Source organism: Planococcus citri, chromosome 4 (genome assembly GCF_950023065.1).
Source record: "Planococcus citri chromosome 4, ihPlaCitr1.1, whole genome shotgun sequence".
Lineage (NCBI taxonomy): Eukaryota > Metazoa > Arthropoda > Insecta > Hemiptera > Pseudococcidae > Planococcus > Planococcus citri.
Genome location: NC_088680.1, coordinates 40754727 through 40780949, shown reverse-complemented (window position 1 = coordinate 40780949; position 26223 = coordinate 40754727). Strand labels below are relative to the sequence as shown.

The 26223-nt window shown below is 34.2% G+C and overlaps 1 protein-coding gene across 2 annotated transcripts in view; it reads left to right on the top strand.

The window, feature by feature from the left end:
* Mgat2 (alpha-1,6-mannosyl-glycoprotein 2-beta-N-acetylglucosaminyltransferase) overlaps window positions 1–26223 on the top strand; it is an 89129-nt gene that overhangs the window by 29036 nt on the left and 33870 nt on the right. The window contains exons 1-2 of one of the 2 annotated variants that reach the window (XM_065359939.1): window positions 5602–5621; window positions 5978–6100. The gene's annotated coding sequence lies outside the window, so the exon portion shown is untranslated. Of the gene's footprint in view, window positions 1–5601; window positions 5622–5977; window positions 6101–26223 lie in introns of those variants that run through there. The other variant, XM_065359938.1, reaches the window with a different exon arrangement.

Here is a 26223-nt window from a genome sequence, read left to right as displayed (position 1 = left end):
GACATTTCTTTACATTTGGAATTCCAAGCATTGATCTATTAAGTAATCTTAGCAAAAAAACATATCTATGATTTGATGTACTTTCCTTATTGGGAGAAGAGACTTTACCCCCATTTTTGGTGAATTTTTGAGAATCCGTAATTGACTATTTTTGACAATTTATGATTTTATTTTTTTCCAAGAATAGGTATTTATTCCGTAAAAATTATGGAAATTAATCTTCAATCCAATGTCAACTCTCTTGAACTTAATTTCATAATTTTCGGCCATTTTGCAGCTTTCAGCATGATTTTCAATCCCTTCAAAATTTCTGAATTTCTCCAGAAAGCTGAAATCGATTTCCAGGTGGACACTTCGAATGTTTTTTTGACCATCCTAATATTTACCTACGGAGCAAAAAATTCAAAAAATCAAAAATTTCCTGTCGGTGGAAAAATGTTTGAAATTTACACGAATGGTTTATCTTGTCTAAAACCACCACGACCCCCCCTTCCCGTCCAAATTTCACTATTCTAGGTCATTCTGAAGTTTCCAGCGCGATTTTCGATTTTTTTCAGAACTTTTGAACTTCTGCAGGAAGCCCAAAAATTTCACGAATAATTTTCATCATTTTTACTGATTCATTTTTTGAAAACTCAACCTTACCAACTCGATATGAAATTCACATGGAGGATGTAATAATCATGGAATTACAAACACCCAAACACCCAAAAAAAAAAAAAAAAAATTGAAAACACAAATCGCCGAAAATGATCTGTTTTGGGACCTGAAAAATCCGCTCAAAATTGAAAAATCAACTTGACCAGCTAAAATGTTGATTGTAGGGTGTTTCAAACTACAAATATGATTTTTTCGGAAATCGTGGTCCCATTCAAATCGAAGACGAACACCTCAAATGGTTTCTTCGTATAAGTATAATTTCTCCAATATTCCATAAAAATTGAAATATCAAATCATGGTTTAAAATTTTTCATTGAGGCAATGATTTTAGTTTGATCGGAGTCCTTGAGTTGTTTTTTTTTTGTGAATATGCGTTCAGTTGGTTAGAACGATGTTACCCTAATAAAGAGCTCTGCCAAGCTTGGCAACATTGCATGTGAAACTGTTCGTTTTTAATTTCCTTGTAGATATTCTCAATAATAATTCAGATTAATTTTTAATCTCCCGTAGGGTAATAATTATCATGATTTAGAAGTTTTAACGTAATCAATGATCCGATTACTGTTTATCCAATAATATATGAAGTATATTCGTAGTTACGCAAGGTGACTGAATTTTGAAGGATTTACCTAAATAAAAATATCTGTGATACAATTTTCATTATACTTACTTAGTACATAAATTGAAAACATTTTGAAAAACACGAACTTCAAAAATGTAAGCAAAATTGCCGATTTTTGATCGGGGTAATTTGATGAATCTGGAAACAATACGTTTGATTGATTTTTTCAAACCATGAAAAACTTTTATTTTCACGATTTGAATTTTTTCAACACGTGCTTGGAACTTGAATGATATCGAATCCGGTGAGAAATTTAGAAATTCAAATGGTTCTTTAGAAGGGGGTGGAGGGGTGTCATTTCCTACGATATGTTATGTGAAGCTAAAAAACGATGGTTTTCGGAAATCGCCCTAATTTTAAGGATTGATAGCTCCCCACCTTTTTGACATAGATGATCTCAACTTTTATACCTATGAAAAAACTCTCTAAACTTGAAGGACACTTCCTCTTAGAATTGAAAAAAATCTGTTTTTTTTCATGTTAGGTACTCTACTTGGTACATTACTGTAATTTTAAGATTTCCACCATCATTTTCATTCAAGACGATGGGTAAAAAAATCGACTTTTCGATGTTTAGTAGCAATATTAAAAGGATAAACTTTCAATAATTTCAAAAGAAATTGGTCATTTCTCAACTTGAGAAAAAAAGATCAAGGTATTCCACATATTTGAAACGTTTGGTAAAAAGCAAAAGATTTTCGGAGAAATTGCATACGAACGGTCAAAATTCAAGGTAAATATGCGTATGTGTTTTTTTTCGCTCGGTTCGTTGACGACCGATGTGCTCTATAACCTTTAGTTGGATGGTCGCCGTTGTCACATGAACGTTTAAATTACGCTTAAAAACATACATACAAAGTGGTTATAGCGGTTGACTTTCGGTTTCATGTATGCCCCCTGATGGTCTGCTGCCGGGTTAAATGACAGTATCGTGGAGACTTTTCATTTTCATTCATTCTTATATAATCGACGATGCTCGCCACTTGTTATTTCATAACGAATAAACACACACCGCACCATACCGTACGTCTAGTCAATTAAACCCAACAACCCGTTTAAATATGGTACATACAATACGTACGCTAAATCACGAATTATATTTATTAGCTAATGATGGGCGTTTACGCGTTAATTTAGCGTTAAATGACCGCTCGCTTAGCGTTTATAATAACGGATCAGCCAAACGAGACTATCTACGACTTAATTCGTATAGTCATTCTTTAAGCGTTTGATTATTTTAGGTAGGTACAATATTACGAGTAAAATGAAAAAAAAAAATTAATTTAAACTTCGGCATTTTGCCGAATACCAAATTCGTTAACCTTGGGTATAAATTTTCCGCGCTTTACGAGTTTCATTTCATTTTTTTTTTTTTTTCATCGAACAGACCTGCGAGAAATATGGGACACGGTCGACTTGACGCATATTCGAGCTACGACAGAATACTAAATACTACAGAAACAGATAGAGAAAAAAAAAACATCAAATTACCTGCGAGAGAAAAGACATTTGAATATCTTTTTGATCTTCGCCCTTTCCTCCCTTTTCTTCTCACGTCCCTTCGAAATGTAAATGTAAATTCACAAAATGGTACAGAAAAGCTACACCGCAGCATGCCATAGATTTTCTCTTCGAAAATTATTTATCGCGTGTACAAATTCAACTTGATTTGCATATTGAAAAAATAATCAGAAATGTAGCCAAGTTTCACAGAGCAAAGTATAAGCAGGAGGAAGAACTTGACTAATTGAATTATGATTAACTCGATGACTCGATATTAACTATGGAGAATTTTCTATCGTATCTTAATAAGACGAATGAATCGTTCGCAACTGTTTTGGAATTTTTTAGACTAATCATTCGTTTGCAAAATATTTTTATATCTATATGAATTTCTTTTTTTTTTTTCGTTTCAAGGTCTGATAGAATTGCATCGTTACCTATTCCGTTTAATTTTAAGAAAATAAAATCTACAATCACAAAAACTTGTAGTTATAGTATTAATTAGTAGCGCCCGAGGCAAATATTGTATAAAATCATCGAAGCAGCGGTTACACGGTTTCCTAAGAGAAAGGAATCATTAAAAATGTTTGGTTAATTAAGCATATAGGTAGTTGTATGATTCAAAATTGCGTAAAAATATACAAAAATCGTTTAAAATCTCATAAAAATCGTTTTGTAATAAAATTAGGTACCCAAGAATTAGACAAAAATGATACTTGGTACTACATATTTCAACTTACAAGGGAACCTCTTGAGATGTCCGCCTCCGATTTGAACGGGACCGCGATTTTTGGAAAGAGCATGGTCTAAAACCCCCAACACCAAATTTTCAGCTGCCCAACTTCATATCTCGATACTTGACGAACGTTTAAAAATTCAAAATTGACTGTTTTTCAAAATAAAAAATATTCAAAAATCAAAAATTTCCCATTTGCGAAAAAACTTTCGGAATTTGTGCGAATCGCAATATTTTATCATAATTAACCCCACGAGGCCGAATTTCGCCATTTCCAGCCATTCTGGAGCCTCCAGCGCGATTTTTCAATTTCTCCAGAATTTTGAATTTGCTTCTGAAGGTGTGAATATGAAGTTGGCCAGCTGGAAATCGAGTTGTGTATTATACTCAACCTGTTTAACGACTTTATCCACATTTGAGCCGATTCTGGAGGGGACACCTCAAGAGTGGTTTTGACCAGCTTTTTCTTAATAACAATATCCAAAATTTAAAGGGAGGCTCCAGAACGGCTACTGCGATTCACGCAAATTCCAAAAATTTTCTCGCAAACGGGATATTTTTGATTTTTGGATATTTCTATTTTGAAAAACAGTCAATTTTGAATTTTTAAACGTTCGCCGAATATCTAGATATGAAGTTGGGCAGCTGAAAATTTGGTTTTGGGGGTTTTAGAGCATGCTCTTTCCAAAAATTGCGGTCCCGTTCAAATCGGAGGCAGACACCTCAAGAGGTTCCCTTGTTAGAATATTTTTAAATTTTTTTTACTAAATTCATGTTTCATATCAGATGCTCAAGTGCATTTTTTGATTTTTAAATAATTAAAAAAAATTAATTTGAGGCAAAAATGGAAAAAAACAAAATTTTACTAAAGTTACCTAAAAAGCTGAAATTTGATATGCACTCCATTTTCAACCCCCCCCCCCACCAATCGATTGAAAAAGTTTCAATTCGTTTTGAGCAGTTCGCTAGAGATGGGGCCTCCTATAGATTTTTGAAAGTTGAAAATTTTTACAAAACTAATTTCTTGTTTTGACCATTTTACAGCCTTTAGCCATACTTTGGAAATTCCAGAATATCACGAAATTCCTTAAAAACTGTCCAAAATCAACTTTCACAAGTGAAATTTTTCGAAAATGTCCACTTTCAAAAATTTGCTGCAGACTCCAGAGTTGGGGCACCTTTATTGTTGAAAATGAGATCTCATTTTTTGTTGCACTTTCCCGTTCCCTATCAAAAAAATGCACCACACCTAAGCCCCAGGCTATAAGCCGAGGAAACCAATTTTTCCCCTGGAAATTTTCCCATTTTGTATAAATTGGTACCTTTAGTTGTAACCTACTTTGAAATAGGACTCGAAGAAATCAATTTTGAAAATTTTCAACTCGAATTGAACCTTTTTTCACGAGAACGATGAAAACTCGAAATGTTTTCTTCCTCATCACCTTGCAACGTTGTTATACGATTAAGCATGCTGAATGAGACAATCCACCACGCTCGTGTTACGGTGACCAATAAGAAAAGGTCAACTTATCCTGGGCCGGAATGCGCATTCTACGAGCACAACGCGAATTAGCAAAGTTACCCACGTTGATGGAAAAAAAAATTCTTCTCGCGGAAAAGCACCGTCGTGCGGAAATATCGAACGAGCATTGTCATTGTACCGGAGACGCGTGCCTAATTACCGATCTAATGGATTACGCAAACAATTTAGCCGTGAAAATGTAATCACTTTCTGGTAATCTTTCAAGATGTAACTGAACCTTGGTACACGCGCTCCAGCATCTTCACTATACAGTTAGAGATTCTGCCAAAATGACACCTCTCTATCTCTATCTTACTCTTTCATTCGCTCTACTGTATACGTATCTATGAGCGAGAAAAATTTTCCAACAGGTTATGCGCACCCTGGCCCTATGATCTAAGAGTAGGTATGCGATGCACTGTGATGTGCATCGTTTAACGGCTCGACGTCATTTTTTTTATGCATCAACGGGTCTCGCACTACAACAGTGCTACACTTGACAGGAAATTAGTTGGGTGATGTTTGCGTTCGTCTTGTGCCAAACGAATTACTCGGCAGATAATCAACAAAGTGATGCGGTAGGTTCCGAACCCGCGAAGAGTGTTTCGTTTTTTAATAGTATAATTTCGTTCAATCTGTCTCCTTTTCTTTCTCTTATTCTCAAAATTATTAGAAAATGAAACACCTCTATACTGTTGAATAGGTACTTGTTCGCGAAGAATGTGAATATTGATAAGGAGCTCTACGTTTTAGTTTTGATACGGAAATAATTACATGTATTTGTAGATTGGTAATTGACTCGTGTTAGGGTATTTGTAGTTCAACACGTGTTTCCTGTTGTTGTTTTTTGATAAATTACTGATAATCAGTGTTATAATAAACTCGTTTCTCGAAGAAATGTCTTACTGACGTGTTATGTTCTGTTTGCTTCTAGGTACATGGACAGCAGCCTCTTGGACAGTATGTTTTCGCATGTCGCGAAAAAGACTTGATTTTTTCGTCAGTTTTTGAGCTTACGATATGATCCTCAGGTTCAAGCCAAATGAAGATTAAAAAGGTACATAATTTTTAGAAGTTTATTCAATTATTGATAAGTACGCGTAATTTCGGGTAATGTAGGGCCTTAATTAATTTCCACACCTAGAGAAATTAAAAATTGCACTGAAGGCTTTGAAATTGCTCGAAATGGCGAAATCCGGTGTTGGGGAATTGATTTTAGTTTCAGGATTAATTTTCATAATTTTTAATCGCTGAAAATGGGCAATTTTGGCTTTCAAAAATTCGTCAAAAATCGAAAAACCAATTTTGGTAGCTGAAATTGTGGTTGTAGAGATTCCAGTCCATGCTCTTTCAAAAAATTACGGCCTTGTTCAAGTCAGAGGCGAACATTTCGAGAGGTTCCCTCGTAACAGCCCCTCAAAGTTGAAAAAAATCAAAAAAATGTTGTAGAAAATTTTTCTCAAAAATTCTCAATTTAATGCCTCAAAATTCTTTTAAGATTCAAAGTACGGATTTATCAAACTTTGAGGCAATTCAAACTCCTGTCCCCTTCCTCCTTACATACCCTTGGTCCCAAATGTTCCCAATATCTTCAAATTATTCTTTCAATTTTTTAGCTGAATAAGTTATAGAATCAGAAAAATTTTTTCCATTTTCGAAAATTTTTGTGTGCATAAATCCCTTTAAATTGACCTTTTGAGATCAACAATTTTTTTGGTTTTAGAGTTGACGAAATCTGATCAAAATGTGTAAAAAAATTGCTGGAATTCCAATTTTATATTTTCCAGGGTATTATTTCGAAATATATAAATTTTTTTGATCTACTCGTTCGTAATATTCAGCGATCCCGTAAATATATAACCCAACATCTAATTTGAAAATTAATCATTGCGGTAATTGGCAAACCCACGATACCGTTTATACTTAATTCCAACCACAACAATGTCGCTGTCGTCTATGCGGATAAACGTCGCGACGCCGCGCCGGTATCCTCTTGATGACAGCTTTCGCGAAACCACCATGGCTAAAAATCAACAAATCGTAATTCCGCGATCAAAACGAAAAAGATAATTTGGCGACAAGTCCGCAAGGTCGAATACCTCCAAACGAGCGCCGTTAATTACCGAATACCCAGCGAAGGAGTACCTACGCGACGCGAGGGGAATTACTCGTACAGTTTAAAAGGGAAATTAATTAAACGTAGCGCCTACGTAAGATTGTATAGGTATACTGTAGCTTGGTAACATGTAAAACCGAATATACGAATGCGAACTTGAGAAATGGTTGCAGCTCGAGCGTTACGTAAAAATGGGTTAGATTGAAATTAAAAATCACTCGAAACCACAAAACCAGAAAATAACGGTAATCGAAAAACTAATTACTCACACCTGTGCACTTTGTACCATCGTAGGATTACCGCCTCGTTCTTCACCTCGTCCTATGTCCAGCTTCTCGTATCGTCATAATTCAATTTAAAGCAGCAAGCTGCTCCATTGAAATGACTATTCCCTTTGTTTCGATTGCCTGCCGCGTATAGTACACACTCTCTTTGAAAAAAATCTCTGAACCGTGATTCAGTCGTCCTAATCGTATTATTTTTGCCAGTAGAGACTTTATACTTTCAGCTTGCGAGTCAATTTTCAATAAAGTTCTTATAGCGTGTGTGTAGCAAACGCTGATTGAGTATAGGCCTCCTCGGCTTTGCAGGCTACGAGGAAAAACGTATATAAAATGAAATTCTAACCACCTCGGAGTTCTCTTAAAGAGCAACAAGCGTACTTTTTAATTGGTGTAACGAGCATATAAAGTAATTACTCTTATAGAATGCGCATATATCTTTACCTAGTATGCTTAGGTACCTAATGCTGCCAGATTGCACAATAAAAAGAGAAAATTTCAGCGTAACTTTTGATATGTATAAGGTTTTTGATGCGTGTTATCTCGAGTATCTTTTTAGATGAACATCGTAATGAGCTCGATATACACACCTTATTATAGTTATGTAAAAAACATTTCTATTAAATTTGCATCGATTTCTGCCTCTCTTTTAAAAAAAAATTTCCTTAGGTGAAATCGACGCTGATATGTTTTTTGCGGCGAAATTGTGTCCAATAGTGACACAATTTCGCGTCTGTGCCGGACTTTTAAAAACTTGTAACAAAAATTTGATCAATTTCCAAAACAAATTTTGAGAGTACCTACTTCATAGGTTTCTGATTTTTCAGCTTTTTGTCCGATTTTTAAGAATTTTCTTGCTATGTTATTAAACTTTCGCAAAATTGTAAAAAATTCGATCAGTTCCCAATATTTGGAGTGAAATGCATTTGATCTAATTTTACGAAATTACTGGTATCTTTGGTAAATTGGTAATTATTGTAGAACATGACAATTTTTGGTAAATTACTGGTAAAATTTGATTGTTTTTCTATAATCTTTGGTAATTTGTTATTAATTTCCAGTAAATTACTGGTAATTTTAATTTTTTGATGAATTGCTGTCGAATTTTTCGTAAATTACCGGCAATTTTTTTGGTAAGTTACTGAAAGTTTTTTTGGTAGGTAGATAAATTATGTACGACTGGTAATGTTTTTAGTTGGTAAATTACTGGTCATTTTTTTTTTTTTTGGTAAATAATTGGTATTTTTTTAGCGAATTACCGGTAATTTTTGGTTATAAACTACTATTTTTTTTCTATTTTTACATCCACTTACTAAATTTTTGGGCTTTGTTTATTCAATTTAAACCTCTGTCATAGAATTTTTTGATTGAACATCTCAGTTTTTTTGTATTAGTTACTCTATGACGCTCCATGCTCCACTAAAAAAAAAAAAAAATGAGTGAACCGATAATCAGTAGTCAAAGGGTTCTCCCGCTGTTTTTTTTTTCAATAATTTTTCAATAATACAACCTAACTGCTTCTGTTTTCATAATTTTTTTCTAATCATTTGCATTTTGCAATAGTGTTGTCATGAACGAATTGAATAATTGTTGATGAATCGTTCGCGAACGAATCGATTCGTTCAAGTGAATTGTTCGCGAACGAATCGATTCATTTACTTGACTTGAAGTTTGGTGAATTGTTCACGAACGAATTGATTCGTATTGGTGACTCGTTCACAAACGAATTGATTCAAATAAGGGACTCGTTAGTCGTTTGCGAACGAATCGATTCATTTACCTAATTTTTGGCGAATCGTTCACAAACATATTGAATAATTTTTGGTGAATCATTCGCGAACGAATTGATCAATAGTTGGTGAATCATTCGCGGACGAATTTATTCGTTCTAGTGACTCGTTCGCGAACGAATCGATTCATTTACTTAATTTTTAATGAATCGTTCACGAACGAATTGATTCGTTCAAGTGACTCGTTCTCAAACGAATCGATTCGTTCAAGTAAATTGTTCGCAAACAAATCGATTTATTTACTTGAAGTTTGGTGAATCGTTCACGAACGAATTGAATAATTTTTGGTGAATCATTATTCGTTCAAGTGACTAGTTCGCGAACGAATTGATTCGTTCAAGTGACTCGTTCGCGAACGAATCGGTTCGTTCAAGTGACTCGTTCGCGAACGAATCGGTTCGTTCAAGTGACTCGTTCGCGAACGAATCGGTTCGTTCAAGTGACTCGTTCGCAAACGAATCGATTCGTTCAAGTGAATCGTTCACGAACGAATTGAATCATTTTTGGTGAATCATTCGCGAACGAATTGATTCATAAATTGGAGAATTGATCAATTAATACTCTCTCTCACAAACAATTCACTGAGAATTGAATCAATTTATACGTAAACAATTCGTTTAAAAGCAGATTCACTTGTTAATGAACGATTCGAAATTTGTAGTGCAAACGCTTTCTTTTGTCAATGAAAAATATCGTGCTAACACCTTTTTCTATCATTTGCAAATGCTGTGCTTACTACAAAAACGGGAGGGAGAGGGAGTTTTCTGACTTGGAAAACATCAAATTTCATCCCAGGCATTGTTAACGATGTAGGTATAGACTTTTTAAAAAGTTTCTGAAGTGATTGACAGCTGTTGTTCTTTTTCTTAAAAATAAATTGAAGAATCTGAGTTACGCGATTTTAACAAATTTATGCATTATAGAGATATGAGTAAAACGTTTTGGCCATGTTTTGGCTTTGGCCATCACGTTTGACCTTTTCAGCCAAAAATAATTCATATTCAATAACGATCAATACTGCGACGTTGCCACGTTTTTCAAACGAATCATTTTTTGATCATGTTATTTGCATTCTCTTCATTCTCCTCTTTTTTAGATCTTTTTAACCAAATAATGTACGTACTACGTACCTACGTTAAAAACGTCACATCACATTTGCGTTAAGCTGTCGTCTTATGAAAACATAAACCATATAATCCTCGGTGGTATTAGCAAATTTCAATGGCACCAGAGGTATGATATAATATAAGACCAACCCAACACTTCGTGTGATTGCTTCAAGTATAGCGCATTGTTTATTCGTAATTATAAATAGTACAGTTGGCATTTGTGGCATAATTTTTAGAAAAAAATTCGTCGAAAAAATTGTTGAAGCGCAACGATGCCAAATATCGTATTGCATAAATGTAATGTATTTTCGGTACACTCGCCTAATCATAAAACTGTTCTTTTATGATCAAGTTCAAGTAGGTACCATACATCTACAACTACATACGGTATTCTTATGGATATTTCGTTGTTCATGAAAATTCTCCATATCCTGCTGTTATAAATTTTGAATTCATTGTATGCGAGGAGGGAAAAAAAGCTGTACTGTAACTAGATGCAGATGTTGCCCAGCTAGTGCTGGTAATCCGCTAAACGAGTGGAATTTTTGTGGTCTCGCATACGTTATTATTTTATTACTTTATGATGCAGAATAGGTTGAATAAACTGTACAATACGATGTAATGTCAATGTTTTGATGTATGTATGCGGTTAAGAAGGAGGTGTATTAGGTGCTGCGGGTATACGAGGCTATTTTATCGTCGAATATACCTGTTCCGGTTCTCTTTTCAAGTTTTCCGACACGTGAATGAGCCTTGATGTGCATCAAATTTGTCTCTAATCAAGTTTATAACTACTTTCGCTGTGCTTGCCGAAAGCCGAAATGATTGAAAATATCGGCTCGTATGGGGGTCCTGTTAGCCCATCGATGATGTAGTCGTGTTTTTTTTTCTAGGTTACTGCACATATAAGTACACACAGTGATGCTGTATAGATGGAATATAATAATAACTCGTGTACGAGTTGACTTTGATGCTGAAACGTACAGTGCTAAAGTCTCATTAACATAAAAGCTCGCTTAAACTATGACAACAATTGAGTATAATGAAAGGTATAGCTCGTCGCTGCGGTAGAAAAACGTGATGTGTGATTATTTCTCGTATAATATCGAACAAACCTGTACTATATGGTGGCATTTTTCCAACCCCGTTCGTCTTTACCCCCTTTTCTGTATCATAAGTACATATGAAATACGAGCGCGAGATGTCACGTATAATAATTATTCAATATCGAACGTCGAGAATAAATGATTATTCATGTATAGGTAGGTACTCGGCATCAGAGAATATGGGTACTTGTGCAGACGAGCAAGTGAGGTACCTACTTGGCGAACAGGAAATTTTCTATGGAATGCAACGAACGCAGCGCAGCAAAGCGCAGAGGAGGGGGTTTTCGGCAAAACGTCCTTGTCGGTTGTTAAAACCGCAATTTAACACATTTCAAAGTGATGCATCTCGCAAAAAAAATCTATACCATGTGCATTTTTCATCGTGGCCCATTTCCAAATTGAACCCCATCCAAAAAAATTATTATAACTTTCAATTTTCACCAAATATACATATTCCATTAAGAATTTAATACGAATTTTTCCCGAGTACCTACCTACTCGTTTACGTGTATGTTTTTTTTTTCGCTTCACGGTTCGCAATCGATGGATAATTTTTCAATGATCGACCATGGCCCCGTAAAGCGGAAATAATTAAATTGTGCGAAGTGGGAAGTAAATATGCCTATAAAGTAAACGTATTAATTGTTACGACATTTAAGCCGAGTACGAATTTGCAATTTAAGACCATCTTATACCAAGACTTTTTCTGCTTTTTTATGTACAATACGATGCGGTGCAGAGTACGAGTCCGAGGATCGTAAAGTAGTCTGAGTTTATGGTTTCACGAAGAGGACGACATAGTCGTACCATTATACGGCTGTAATCACATCACGCCATCATTGTTCAAAATAACGGATTCGAATAGTAAATTGCATTTGAAAAATGCAACTAAACTTAATCAAAATCAACCATCTTGAATGCTAATCGCGTGTGCGTTGGGTACCGTTTGGCGTTTCCTATTTCTATACTTTACTTGTTTTTCACCAAGGTACTGGGTGTTTAACAAAGAAGGTATTATAACCGGTAAACAATCCTGGATCTGAATTAAAAATTAGGTGAAAGAATGTAAAAAAAGGTGCCACCATTCAGAATTTTACGCAAGTGATTTGATATCGTTGTTCAAGTTTTTGAAAATCCAGCTGTCTCTTCTCCTTTTGAATTTATGAATTTGAAAAAAACTCAATGTGAATTGCAGTAGGCTTCAAAATAAAATGATGGATGGAATTTCACGATAAAGAGACGATTTTTCAGAGTTTTTTATTGTTTAAATAATTTAATAATGCATTCTAGTCGTATAATCTGTAATTTCAAAAAAATTAAGTGTCAAATTTAAAAAAAAAGTAATTTTAAAATACAAAAAGCAAAAATTGAATTTTTTCGAAGTGTGCAAATTTCAAGACTTACAAAAAAAAGCTAGATACTTCCATGATTTTTTATTAATTTTTTTTTTAAATTTAATTTCAAAAAAATATCGAGTTTTATTTTTTGAAAAATTAAAAAAAGTACACGGAAGCGTTATTTGGAAAGTTTGAATTTGATCACTTTCAATATCTACTTAAATTGATCACATTTGGTTAAAAATGAAAATCCTGAAAATTTCAGCCAAAAGATTAATTTTAACCAGTGCCGCAGCTCTCCTCCGCCCATTTTTGCATTTGAATATTTTATATCCATATCAAAGCTCTATTAAACCAGAAAAAAACACTTTCAGTCACATTTCAACTACAGATACTACGTATGGATGCTCAGTAGTTTATTCCATTGCAGAAAAAGTATTTTGGGGGCCCAAACTCTCAAAAACGAAAGAATTGTAGAATATTGCAAGATGTGACGAGGCAGTTGAAACTCTGAGAACATTTTAGTATCATTATTCATTAGTCATCAGGGAAACTGCAACGCAGAGAATCTTCTACTTTGGTCGCATTCTAGGTACATTTTTTACAATTTCATATTTTTTTGGAAAATTTCAAGCATTAAAAACACACTTTCCTCACTCAAGTCAAAAATGTAAGGTAAAGTACCATTTTTGGATCACCATTTTTAAAAAATTCTGTAGGGCGTAAATTTTAAAATTTTTCCAATTTTATTATCAATGTTTGTAAAGGGAACCTTCCTCCACAAAATATTGGGAAACATTTTTTTCGTTTGAAACTGTAGTCTGGAGGGCTGTTTTCTTAACCCTCTAAAATAACCGGCCCGGTTCTTCCACCCAATCATAAAATTATACCCATACATCGATAGAAGAAAGCTTCCATAACAACCTATTACTGGGAAAAATTTCAATGTTTCACAGATAAAAAGTTACAGGGAAAAAATCTAAGACCAAAAAAGTACCAATTGCAGATCAAAAATTTCCAATCCACAAGCGGGCCTTTATAAATCGAGGATGCATTTTAATGGCAATTTTTTTGAAATTTTTCCAACTCAAGGTTATATTTGTCCAAACTTACGTTTAGCTTCACCTTTTTTTATATTCATACCGATTGCATTTTATTTGAAATTTGAGAGAGTAGCTAAAAATTTAATGAAAAAAATGAATAGTACCACTTGCGGATCAAAAATTTAAGGGCCCGGTTGCGGATCAAAAATAAATTCACGAAATTCCAATCAAATGCAAATGATTATCATTGCACATCATCAAACGATAAGTTATAGCCTAGGTTTGATATGCATTGACATAAATTTGGCGAATTATTCATGAATTTGATCGTATTGGAACAAATGTCTATCAAATGGGTCACTCACATTCTCCACTCATGAAACATTGAAATTTTCAAAGAAGGCATTGCTCACTTCCCATTGAATCACTTTTTCAGAAAAAAAAATACCAGATTTTATATTTTTTGAATTTTTGAAATTACACATCAAAATCTTTACCCAAAATTTGTCACACAATTATCAATTATTACTTTTTCCGCGCCCAAAAAACTTTTTTCTGTTGAACTTGTTGTTTTTGTGTTGTAAGGATGTCACAGAAAAAGATATCACTTCGTATTTTCATTTTTCACAATTTGGAACGCCACAAAATGAAGATCCATAACTGGGTACGGGATCCACAACTGGTACTTTACCTTACCTCAGACTACGAAATCAAGTATGTATAGTTGAATTTTGACCAAAATGGAAGATTTCTCCATTTGTATGTACCTGCCAATTCCTCATTTTCCAGCGTTTCACTCAATTTTTGGAAAAATTTTCAATAAGTAGGGCCTTGAAACGCGATTTCAGTTTTTGAAGGAATGAATCGTCCCTTGATTTTTTTTTCATTGATGAAAAATTCAAACCTCCAGCCAGTGAATCGATATATCGAGATTGTCTAAATCCAAAAAAATTCATTCCCAAAGCAATCCCGCCTCACACTCTGACAAGTCGTTTATTCTTACAAGCAACGGAAATAGAAGTAGGCAGCAATGATCCTAAAGAAGGTCGAAAAAGAGTTAAAAATATATGTACAGTCGTCGTGTCAATTCCTAGCCGTATAATAGAATCAATTACGCATCAATTACAAAGATTAGCTGTAGTTTAATTTGGTGGTCTTAAAGACACATTTTTACACAGCTGTATGCCATCTTCCCTGCTGAGCGAAAGCGCCCTGTTTTTTTTCTTTTTGCTATAGCTGTGCACATACGGTATACACTCTTCCTGCGATTCGATTTTCACTATACCCATACAAAATAGCGACGAACACGATTGTGTGCTTATACTCTACATGGCCCCATGATAATATATTCACAAGAATATTGTCCCATTTCGAATATGTGTAGCTTCCATTAGCGCAATTTTCAAATGCCATTTTCTCCGCGTGAAGAAAAAATAAAGCACGTATTACTCGATAAAACGGAATGCAACAACAAGAGGATGCAATTGGAGTTATGCTCGTGGTATTGTAATATTTTATTTTATCGAATGATACCTAACCTATGTATAGTATTTGTATATACTCGGGCACGTTAGTGTACTTAATGTGTAAACGCACACATACATAGATGGTTGTGAAAGTACATACATAGTAGATAGGTAGGTACATACTACAGTGTAAGTGTTCAGTGCAATTACTAGTAGGGTATACAAAAAGTACAACGATTCGTAAATCAAAACGTACTCGCACGTGTTTATAGAAGAGACTTTTAGTCTAGCGTAAATATTCTTTGATGTGAAAAAAATTACCGTTAGATAAGCTAGACAATCTGACACATAAAACGATAATTACTCTTTTTTTCGGTTCTATCATCGAATATACTCAGGTAAAAAGCATTGGCAAATCATCTGCAAAATCCTTCAGATGAGGCATCTCATCGCACTTCTGATACATTACATACATCGTCAAACTAGTACATACATACAATTCTTTTCTCAGCCACTTGTACTCGTATAAATGTATAAATCGCAGATCACACGTCTTATATTCGCACTCTCGGACATTATGAGCGAATTAAGAACGATTAAGTTTATTTATCGAGCTTTATGCTCGGTCGCTGCAGTTTCCGTTTATTTATGTGTTTGATTTTCATCAGCTATTAATAGTTTATAATACTCGTAAAAGAGTAATTAAAGTGGTTGAAATGTAGGTCGATTCATTTCATATTATTATACGATATGGGTAGCTATAAGTACGAGCACATGAATTCAATTGATCGACATAGTCATCGATATGAGTGACTAGTTTGGGCGCTATACGAATACATCGCACCGCATGTATTGCACCGAAGGCATCCTTTCGAGTATGCAGATTTATTATACTATAGCATGTCAATCACCTTTGAACCAGATTTTAACGAGTTTTTGATCATGAAATTGAACTTTGATTAATAGAAATTAGAACGAAACGTCGTCGTGGTGTTTTCAATTTTGCGTATGTTGGTAAATTACATTGTGCTTACATTGTAGTATGTAGTTGGCAGATTCTACCGGAACTAGCACTTCAAAAGTGATATTTGACAACGTTTTACTGTAAGCTTAGGCTTAAAAATTCGAAAAATCAATTCGCATACAGATTCATTTTAAAACTTCTTTCAGAGACATACAAATGGATAAAAATCATATAAAATGGAGAGGATCGATTTAGGCACGGATAATCAGAATCTTTTTGTGCCGGTTCAAATCCAAAAATTTTTTAAACGATTATTTTTGAAGAAATGAAAAAATCAAATCCTGCTGGAGGCTCCAGATTGACACCGGAGGTCGAAAATAGGGTAGAAACCAAATTTCAGAATCTTTTGTTCACACGTTTGCAAACAATGATTTTTGTATTTTTGTATTTTTTTCCCCCAAAAATAATCATCTGGAGAAAATTCTGAATTTGAACCGGCACTACAAGATTCTGATAATACGTGCCTAAATCGGTCGAAAGGGTCGCAAAGATGGTAAATCTAAGTTTATGGGTGCTGAATTTTATTTTCACCCTATTTACTGCGTTTTTTTTTCGAAAACTGGAGAAAACCTAAAATCCGCTGGAGGCTCCAGAACGCTTCGAAACTGTCTCACCAATCGACTCGAGAGGTCGAAAATAGGGTATAAACCAAATTTCAGCTTTCTATGTCAATTTTGCTAAAATTTTTTGCCATTTGGATTTACAAAAATTTGCCAAAAATCGAAAAATATTTTAGTACCTGAAATTTTGGCTGGTGATATATTTTTGGGATCCTCGATCCTCTATTCTCATTTGCCGGGTTCATATATTGTTGTGCCAGTTGGCTTACTTCCTTTGTAAATCACAAATTAATCGAAATTCGTGACACAGATTTTAATGAAGTTGAGGAAAATGAAAGAAGAGGGAGGCAGCCGGAATACTGAATCTTAAATAAGGATTCAATAAAGTGACTGTCAGGAGTGCTGCAAAAGGAAAGGGTAATAATAAATCACAAAGTTATTTCTGAAAAATGATGTGTGAGAACTTTTCAAAAATGTTGAGGGAAGCGAGCCCCTTCCCCTCCTCTTTTCAGTCCAACATGGGCTATTCCTACTCGTACAAAATTGTTTGAAGCTGACTAAGCTAGATCGAAAGAGCACATTAAAATAGGTAGGTATAATTATTAGGGTCATTCTATGCCAAATCAGCGGATTTTTGCACGAGGGGTCTTCGATTTTTTTCAAAATCAGATCATGTGTAGAGGTCAAGAGACGATAGTTTTCCAAAAATTTAAATATAACCATGATCTCGACGAGTAAAAATTCTAAAAAAATTCTCAGTTTTAGTCCTTTTTACGTAGAATAACATATCAAAAAATAAAATTTGCATTTTTTTTCATTTTCGAGAAAAAAAATTACAAGTTTTACACTTTTATTGCAAAAATACCATCAGAAACCTAAAAATGAAAATTTTTGCATTTTTGAGATATTTTACCAATGTGTAGACGAACATGTGAAAAAATCCCCCTCATCGCTCCAAAATTTGTCTACGAATTGACGAGAAATGCCATTTTTCGTGCTATAATTATTTTAAGAGTGAAACATATTGAAATAATTTCGCCGCCGTTTTAAACAAAACCAGGAACCTAAAAAATGAATATTTTTGCATTTTTGAAAAATTTCACCATTATTTAGACGGACATGTGAAAAAATCTCCCCTCCTCCTCCCCAATGAGGGACTTGGAGTGAGCTGGAGAGGGGGTTTAAATGCCTCGAGCAATTTTCGCTCATTTTGTCACCATTGACTCATTGACTTTATCTTCGGTGGAAGGGGGGGGGGAACTCCTGAACTTTGATAAAATGAATTTCGAGCATCTCTAATTTGTTTAAACGTGATGATTTGGAAGTACATAGGTACAAGATACCTCGTGAATAAAAAAAATGGTTGACTTTGAATTATTTGAAAATTTAAAAAAAAAATCAAGTCTGAGCTTTTGCTAAATGATATCTAAACGTTTGAAATATTTTCCAGGTCTTGCTGTGGTCATTTGGCCTTCATTTTTTGCCAATTAAACTTCGGCAAATTTTAAAAGAATTGAAAGACAGCTCACCCTATGGTATATCCAGTTGAATTTTTTACAGAGCATCGCTTAAAATGAAAATCACTGAAACTGTCGTTGGGCATTAATCGATTGATTCTTAATTCCCTATGAATTTTTATTCGAAACATCTTTCGTATGTTGACTTCGATAGAAATTAAAATCATCAGAAATTATCTGTGAGAACCGCCATGAACCGGTTTCAAAAAACGGTCATCTTTAAAATCATTTTAATATTCGTGGTGTTTGTATAATAAATTGATACCTACATTGTCGTTTTATTTGATTTTCTCTCGTTATCTTCTTCAAATAACTATTAATACTGACCGGATGTAATGTGTGTGATAATGTATGATATGATACCATACAAGTACACAGATTGAAATTTCCGAATCGTTTGTCATGATACGAATGATTTATTCTATTCGTGACATGATATTATAGAATATCTATATTTTATACTTGCTCGTCGTATTCATACCACATTTGATCATTTATTTCAACGAGAATCGATCATTTTGATAATTTTTTTCCGATGAAAATTCCTTCCATAGATACTGCAGATACTATAAATAACTCTGTCGAAAAAAAATCTCCATTTTTCTATCGTCTCGCGTTTAAAAAAAAACCGAAGAAAACGAAAAAGGCTCGGTATGCAAATGACTGCAGATAGGTAATTTTTTAACCCGATACTTATTTATATTCAAAGGAGCGTAATTTCGCCGAATTATACGACGGTTATAAATATACGATGTAAGAATATTCTCACTCGGCGCACATCTCATCGCAGACTGAAACCCCTCGAAGGCGAAATTATTAGTTACAAGCCTGGCGAAAAATATTAATCACTTGGCGAATCATTAGTTTTCCAATCTGTCACAATGTAATCGCGCACAGCTCGTTAATTAACGAAATATCTATAGGCATAATAATCCTCGTCGCCGTCGCACCTCGTGCGAAACCGCATAGTTCCCATAACATTTTTTAAAATAACCTCAGCCTTGAGGCATTTCGCATCGTCGAATCGTCGAACTGAAAAAACGGTGCATGATGGTGCGGCCGCGCCGGGCTCATAATCCGTAGCGATTTTTAGCAACTGGCTCGTTTCTTTTGAACCGGTTCTATTAGTGTCGATGTCGACTATATATTTGGGCTTGGGGTATCTTACCCCACGTGCGACCCATTTGCATTGACATTCGATTTTATAACAGAAAGTTTATTGAACTGGTAAACTGGTTGCCGAATTATGCATCTGTGACCAATATATGCATGCTGTGAGCTTTGTACTGGAATTGAGCGAACACGAACTGGAACTTACCATAAAATACTTACACTAATTACTTACTCGAAATTACGATTGGACAGGCTGCAAAAGAACATCACACCGTGAAAGAAACCCCCGATTTATTCTCATCACCTCGACAGCGCGAAACTATCTTACGTACCCTTTCATTTTTTCCTTGTTATTTTTTCACTCCCTCGAGCTCGTTTTCATGAATATTAAAACTAATTTCCACCCTGCAGAATTCGTTATTTTAAGTAGCCTAGTTTTTCGTATACATGAAAGAAAAACCCCTGCTCATCGTTGGCAATTTGGGCCGAAACTTCAAAGAAAATATTTATCCGAGTAAGTTTTCCGGCCGTGAAATTTCTCTTCGCTAGTTTATTCCTCGGCAGCGCGAACAACTTTCACATTTTTATTTGTCTTCGAACTTCTCTCAACGCCCTGTTGAAATTTTCACACTATTTGAAAAGTGATAAATTTCCTAAGAGCGAGTTTTCGCGTAAAAATCCTCTTCCTTTGTCACCTTTGAAATATATTTATGGACTTGTGATGTAGATTTTATCAACTCCGCGAAATTTACTCGAGTTGGCTTTTAATATCAGCGAAAAAATTATATCAAAAATTTCCATAAAATAATTTACTTACCTGCGCGTTGAATTAATTATTTATTATTTTCGAGTCAGCCGAGTTTAATTTTTGAATAAAGATTTTCTTAATTATTCCAAAAAATGCGAAATTTTCCACCAGCGAATTTAGAAACTTTTTAAATCAACTGGTAATTCTCTCGGGGCAACGTTGCTACTTCATTTTATTTAATTTAATTACGCCATATCGGTGTAGATAATTTTTTATAAAGTAGCTAATGTAATTTTTGCGAACCCTTTCAAAACTTGGAGGAAAAAAATTCGCGGTGTTGAGGCCTACAGCTGCGTTAGGGTCGGATTTTCGTAGGTATTTTTTTGAATAGCTGGGTGGCGAAAAGCTTGTTTACATCGCGTACAAGGGGGAGAAAAATGTTGAACAGCCGATCAAATTTTGTTTAAAAAATACATCGTATCCGTATAATCAGTTTATTGTTTAATTTTTATTCGTGGAAAAAATCATTCCTTGTTGTAGTGAGAGATGGGGGTGTAGGTGAAGGGGAATACTGAATATTTTTCCAAAATTATGAATTTCAGAAAAAAAAGAAAGTAATTTTTGTTCAAACTTGAAAGTGCGAATGTTTAACAAAATTACTCTTTTTTTTCAATTTGTATAGAGACTCAAAGTAATGATAAGGTCAGCTCTGAATTTTTTTTTTTTGGCTGTTTGTAATTACTTGATTATTACACCCGTCGTGTGAGATTTAAATCGAGTTGGTAAGGTCAAGTTTTTTAATTAGGTCTAAGAATTTTTAGTTTCGGAAGGGTCGTCTGGTATGAATAGGGATCTTTCATCTATTTGTAGGGATAGTCTGTGCATGTGAATAAAAATAAATTAATTTATTGTATTTTTTTTTGTTTCAGGTGAGTTCAAATTTTCTCTATGAGGAATCATCTAATATGTACCTGATTCGACAATAAGTGAGTGATTTTTACAAAATATAATTGTTCTATACGTGAGACCTTTTTTACAAAAATTTCAAAAATTTTTCCAAGAAGGAAATCTCTACAACTCGTCAAATGAGATTGAGCTGAAATTTGGCTCATTAAAAGAATATGTCATCCACACATCAGAACCAAATTTTCAGCTTCTGCAGAAGTCGATTTTTTGATTTTTGCAAATTTTTGAAAATAGCTGAAATAAACATCTTGAACAACTCTTCAGCTCTGGTTGAGCTGAAATTCGGCTCACTAGGAGAGCATGTCACTTAAACCTCAAAACCAAATTTTGAGCTTCTGATGTCGATTTTTTGATTTTTGACGAATTTTTGAGAATGGTGGAAATGGCAGAGCGAATTGTAAATTTTATACAAAAATAGTAGCCTAAGTCTCGAGATAAAAATCTGAAAATCTATTTGTATAGGCTGCAGTAGTCAATCCCCTGGAGATGTCCTCTAGCAATTTCAAATCGCTCCAGAAGGTGTTGTAATCAACTTCAGCAGCTTTTGTATATTATTTTTTATGCCAGTAATCACCCCAGAAAATACATTTTTCAATTCATTCTTTCGTAATTTCTTGTAAAAACAATTTCGAAGATGAGTTTTTTACGCCACAAAAATGATTTGAGTCACTTTGAGCCCTCGATTTGGTGAACTAGTCAACATTTTCGCCAGCTCAAGTGAGGAAGAGTGGGGGGGGGGGTCGCTGAACCAAAATGAATATTTTACGTATCAATTCATGAATTTTTCTGAGAGCTGAAAATACCTTTTTTTCACCTTTCTATAGATAATCACTTGAGTGTAAAAATACTTACGCATTTCCATTTCTCGATTAGAAAAAATTACAAACTCAGAGGCGACGTGATTCTGGACTCAGGCGAGGTGTTACCCCCACTCTTCGCTTGGACTTCTAATTTCAGTCTCGTCGAGAATCTTTTTGTGACAAAACTGCCGGATTCTAATTTGAATGAAATTGAACTATAGATCAAAAGAGCATATCTTTAAACCCTTCATAGCAAAATTTTGGAAGCCAAAGTTTATTTATTAGATTTTTGGTGATTTTTTGAAAATTTTAAAAATTTAAAAAAAGTTTACTTATTGTGATTTTTTAAAGTTTTTTTTGAAGTATAATATTTTATGAAACAAATCTATGTAATTTGCTCAATTCCAACTTTCAAGTTGTTATTAAGAAGTCCCAAATAATTTCTCCATAAATTTCAAACTGCTCTGGAACGCCTAGAAATGAACTTGGGCCGCTTTAACTTGGGATTGGTTCTTATTGGGTTCTGCCCTGACCATTTCGGGTGGTTATCATTAAATTCTGACGTGTGCCAATTCAAAATTATATTTTTGATCAACTTATGAAAACGTTTTTGAATTTTTTGAATATTTGGCAACAATCCAAATTTGAACTTCATGCATTTAAAATATTTGTCCAGAGGTTTTTAGGACTCGCTTTTTTAATCTAGTTTTGTTTCGTTCAAATTAGAGTGCCAAGTATTTTTTTTTTGAGAGTTACTCAAACTATTTTTATTGAAAAATAGAAGTTTTGATTGATTTTCTGCAGAATTGGCAACCTTGAATTTATCAAGAGTTTTCTGTCTTACAATTTTATTTTTTTTGTTGAAAATTAAAATATGAATGAGCTAGGTACATATTTCTGCAATTTCCAAATATTCTCCCAAAAGTCGAAAAATTAACCTCGGCTACTCCAAACTTTGATTCTGAAGTGTTGGTGATATGCTCTTCCAATGAATCAAATTTCAACTCGATTCGAGTTGATGGATTATGAAAGTTTCCTTGTTAGTGAAAATTTAGGCAACAATGAAATACATCAAAACTCAAAACCATCAAACTATATTTGGCAAAATACGCTAGCAGATTAGAAATTCATCGACTTTAACGCACGTAATTCCACAAACTATACAGCGATATAATAATAAATACGAATGATTCTAGAGAAGAAATTTTGCATCGTAGGATTAAATAAGAACCCTTCAGCTGTAGAATATGGCAGGAAAATTTTTCTTTCGAATTATAATACGAGTACGTTGGTCGTTTTAATTCGAGCGTTAATTCGCACAACGCATCTCGTCACGATTAATATCTCACGCTGAAAGCCAAATCCAACAATCCAATAATAATCTGGTTACTGTGGTGATGTATTAAACGAATAAATTGATCTTGAAAACCGTCAGTTGGAAATTTTTCGCGTTTAACCGCGTAAGATGGGAGAAAATTAATTTTCGCGTAGGGTATACGAAGCGTAGGTAATGAGAGTGCACAGATTTCAGTCCCAATAGGTCGCAAAGGTTACCTTGTACGTGGACATAATACAAACTACCTGCACTGTCCCGTACAGTAAAGTTGGTGTCGTTTTCATCGTAGACCTGCTACAACCGAACGAAAACTAGAAAACTTGAGCGAAAGGGTTGTGGAAATTCCACCCACAATATAAAAGCTGGCTAAAAGTCCAACTTGGTTGGACGTTGTGATGCTCGTTAGTCGCGTTTATTAGTATCATTTACTTTGTCCTTTTTATACGAGCCAGCTTCGCAACAGCTACCGAGTAATTATACCTACACGTATGGGTATACCTGTTTATTACATGCAAATTAAGAAAATGCTAAAATCTCGCCGCGATACCTCTGCAGTCAGCCATCTACCTGTATTATAAAAATTACCACACCGAGTGCTCCCGCACAGGTACATCTATGTATTTGAATTTTTACACAATTTTCATAGATGTACTGTTGAGGAAACCGGTTCATTAGATGTTTGCGAATCGTAAAAAAAAGATGAAAAAAAAACACCGAGGGAACTATTATTACATTTCTTCTATTTTTGTGTGCATATCACAGGTTTAAAATCTAACCGACGCTAAACGTGTTCACAAGCTAGTAATATGCTGAAACCGGTTTCAAAAAAAGAGGAATTTTATCCCAGCGTCCATTCGTATGGCAAACGCTCGTAGGCAGGCAAAATATCCATCTATGCGTTTGGGTTGAATTTCATCGTTGACCATTTTCATCTTTTAAGTAGGAAGATAAAAATACGTAGATGTATTTTTTTTTACAAAAAAAATGTATACGATAATTCGTTTAAATAGCGGTTAATTCATCGTACGTATATGAAACCAGTTTTCCTCAATGATGTCCTTACGGCCGAACGGTCGAACGTCATTTATCGTTTTTCAATGCGAAAGGAAAATATTTACGAAAAGCTTCGCATCGTCTCGTACCTTGGGGAATAGACCATGTTTTGCTTTATCGCTCTAAATAGTTTTTGTCCCACACCGTGTAATTCTGTTATGTCTAAGAAATAGCTCTAAGTGAAATATTTTTATGGCGTCAACAATTTATAGATTCTTATTCCCCTTTCTTCGAGAGACTTTCGCAGAGGAAAAAAAATGTCTCGATACGAATTGTTTTTTTCTTTTTTTTCACTACATCGCCGTAGGTTTTTTTTCAAACACCCGTATGTTGGAAAAATTGAAATATTGCGTAAGGCTGAAAATAAATTGGTCAAAATAAACGCAACTTTTTCCAATTTGATAATATCGAGTGAAAAATACAAAATGAAAGTTTCCCGATGGCTTTATATACCTACTACCTACTCTCGTACCATTGACTATTGCCAAGAATTTATTTATGTACAAAGTTTTATCAACTCGATACAAAAAACACGCGAGCTCGTAATTTTTTATTCCTAGCTAGGTGAATAAATAGAAAAAAATTGTTCAAAGATGAAAGTTTTCTTGAAAAATTGCATCGAACTGAATTTATTTTGGCTATCAATTGTTAATCAAATTACTCAACTGTTGGATAAGTACGTGGAGAAATAAATTCTGGCCTTGTCGACTTTTTTAATTATAAAGAATTCGAACATCTGTGTGAGTTGATCATCAGAGAATAATTCTAATCTATGGGATCCGTTGAGAAAAGGGGGAGGAGGGTCATTCGCCTTAATTTTTTTAGCATAAAAATTCATATATTTTAAGAATATTTTCAAACTGTAAATTGCAATAAACAATTCTAATCGTGTTTAGAACACCAGGAACTTAAGTTAGCCAGGGAAAGAAAAAGTTGCAATTTACGATTCAAAAATACTCTTGAATTCGACAATTTCAACATTTTGAGGGCATTCGCCCCCCCCCCCCTCCAGCCCATCTCAGGTACTTTGTATCCCAAGCATAATTTAAACATATTTTACTTTACGTTTTCAGTCGAAAAAATTCTTGAATTCGGCAAATTTTCATTATTTAAAAAAAATCGGGGCACATGAATTCTCCAAAATGGGCTTCGTGGTGTTAAAATTATTCTATTATGTTCACCTCGTACGAATGTTCAAGTTTTATGATCGACAGCCAGAATTTACTCACACTAAAATAAGTACATATGTAGGTACCTAGGTAGTAATAAATCCCGCTTTTTTCAAAATTGCCCAAAAACCTTAATTACTTGCCAAAAATTTCTAAAAATTGTGGTCTCTCTCGAAAAAATTTCAGACAGTCTCATTTTTTTCCAAAAAATCCTAAGTTTTGCTTTTTTGACAGAAATTGTCAAAAATTGCCAGAAATAAAAAAAAATATCATATTGAGTAAGTATTTCAACAAAAATTCCTAAAAAATACATATTACTTTTTGGCCACTTTACCTGAAAGTCCCTAAGCCCTCATGTCAATTTTGCTCATCTGAACCCATATCTGTTCAACATCTACTATTCTATTGTCCCCATTTACACCAAGATCGATTATTTCTTCAAATAGATGAAAACTCTCTCTCCATTCCTGACAACCCCTCCGAAATAGAAAAATTTATTACTCTTGTTAAAAAACACAACCTGACAAATTCAATATAATCATGACGTAGGGTGTAATAATCTAGCAATTATGAATACTCCAAAAAAAAAATTGCCAAAAAAAGGAGCCAAATTTTTTTGATAAAAATTGTCAACGAAATGTATTTT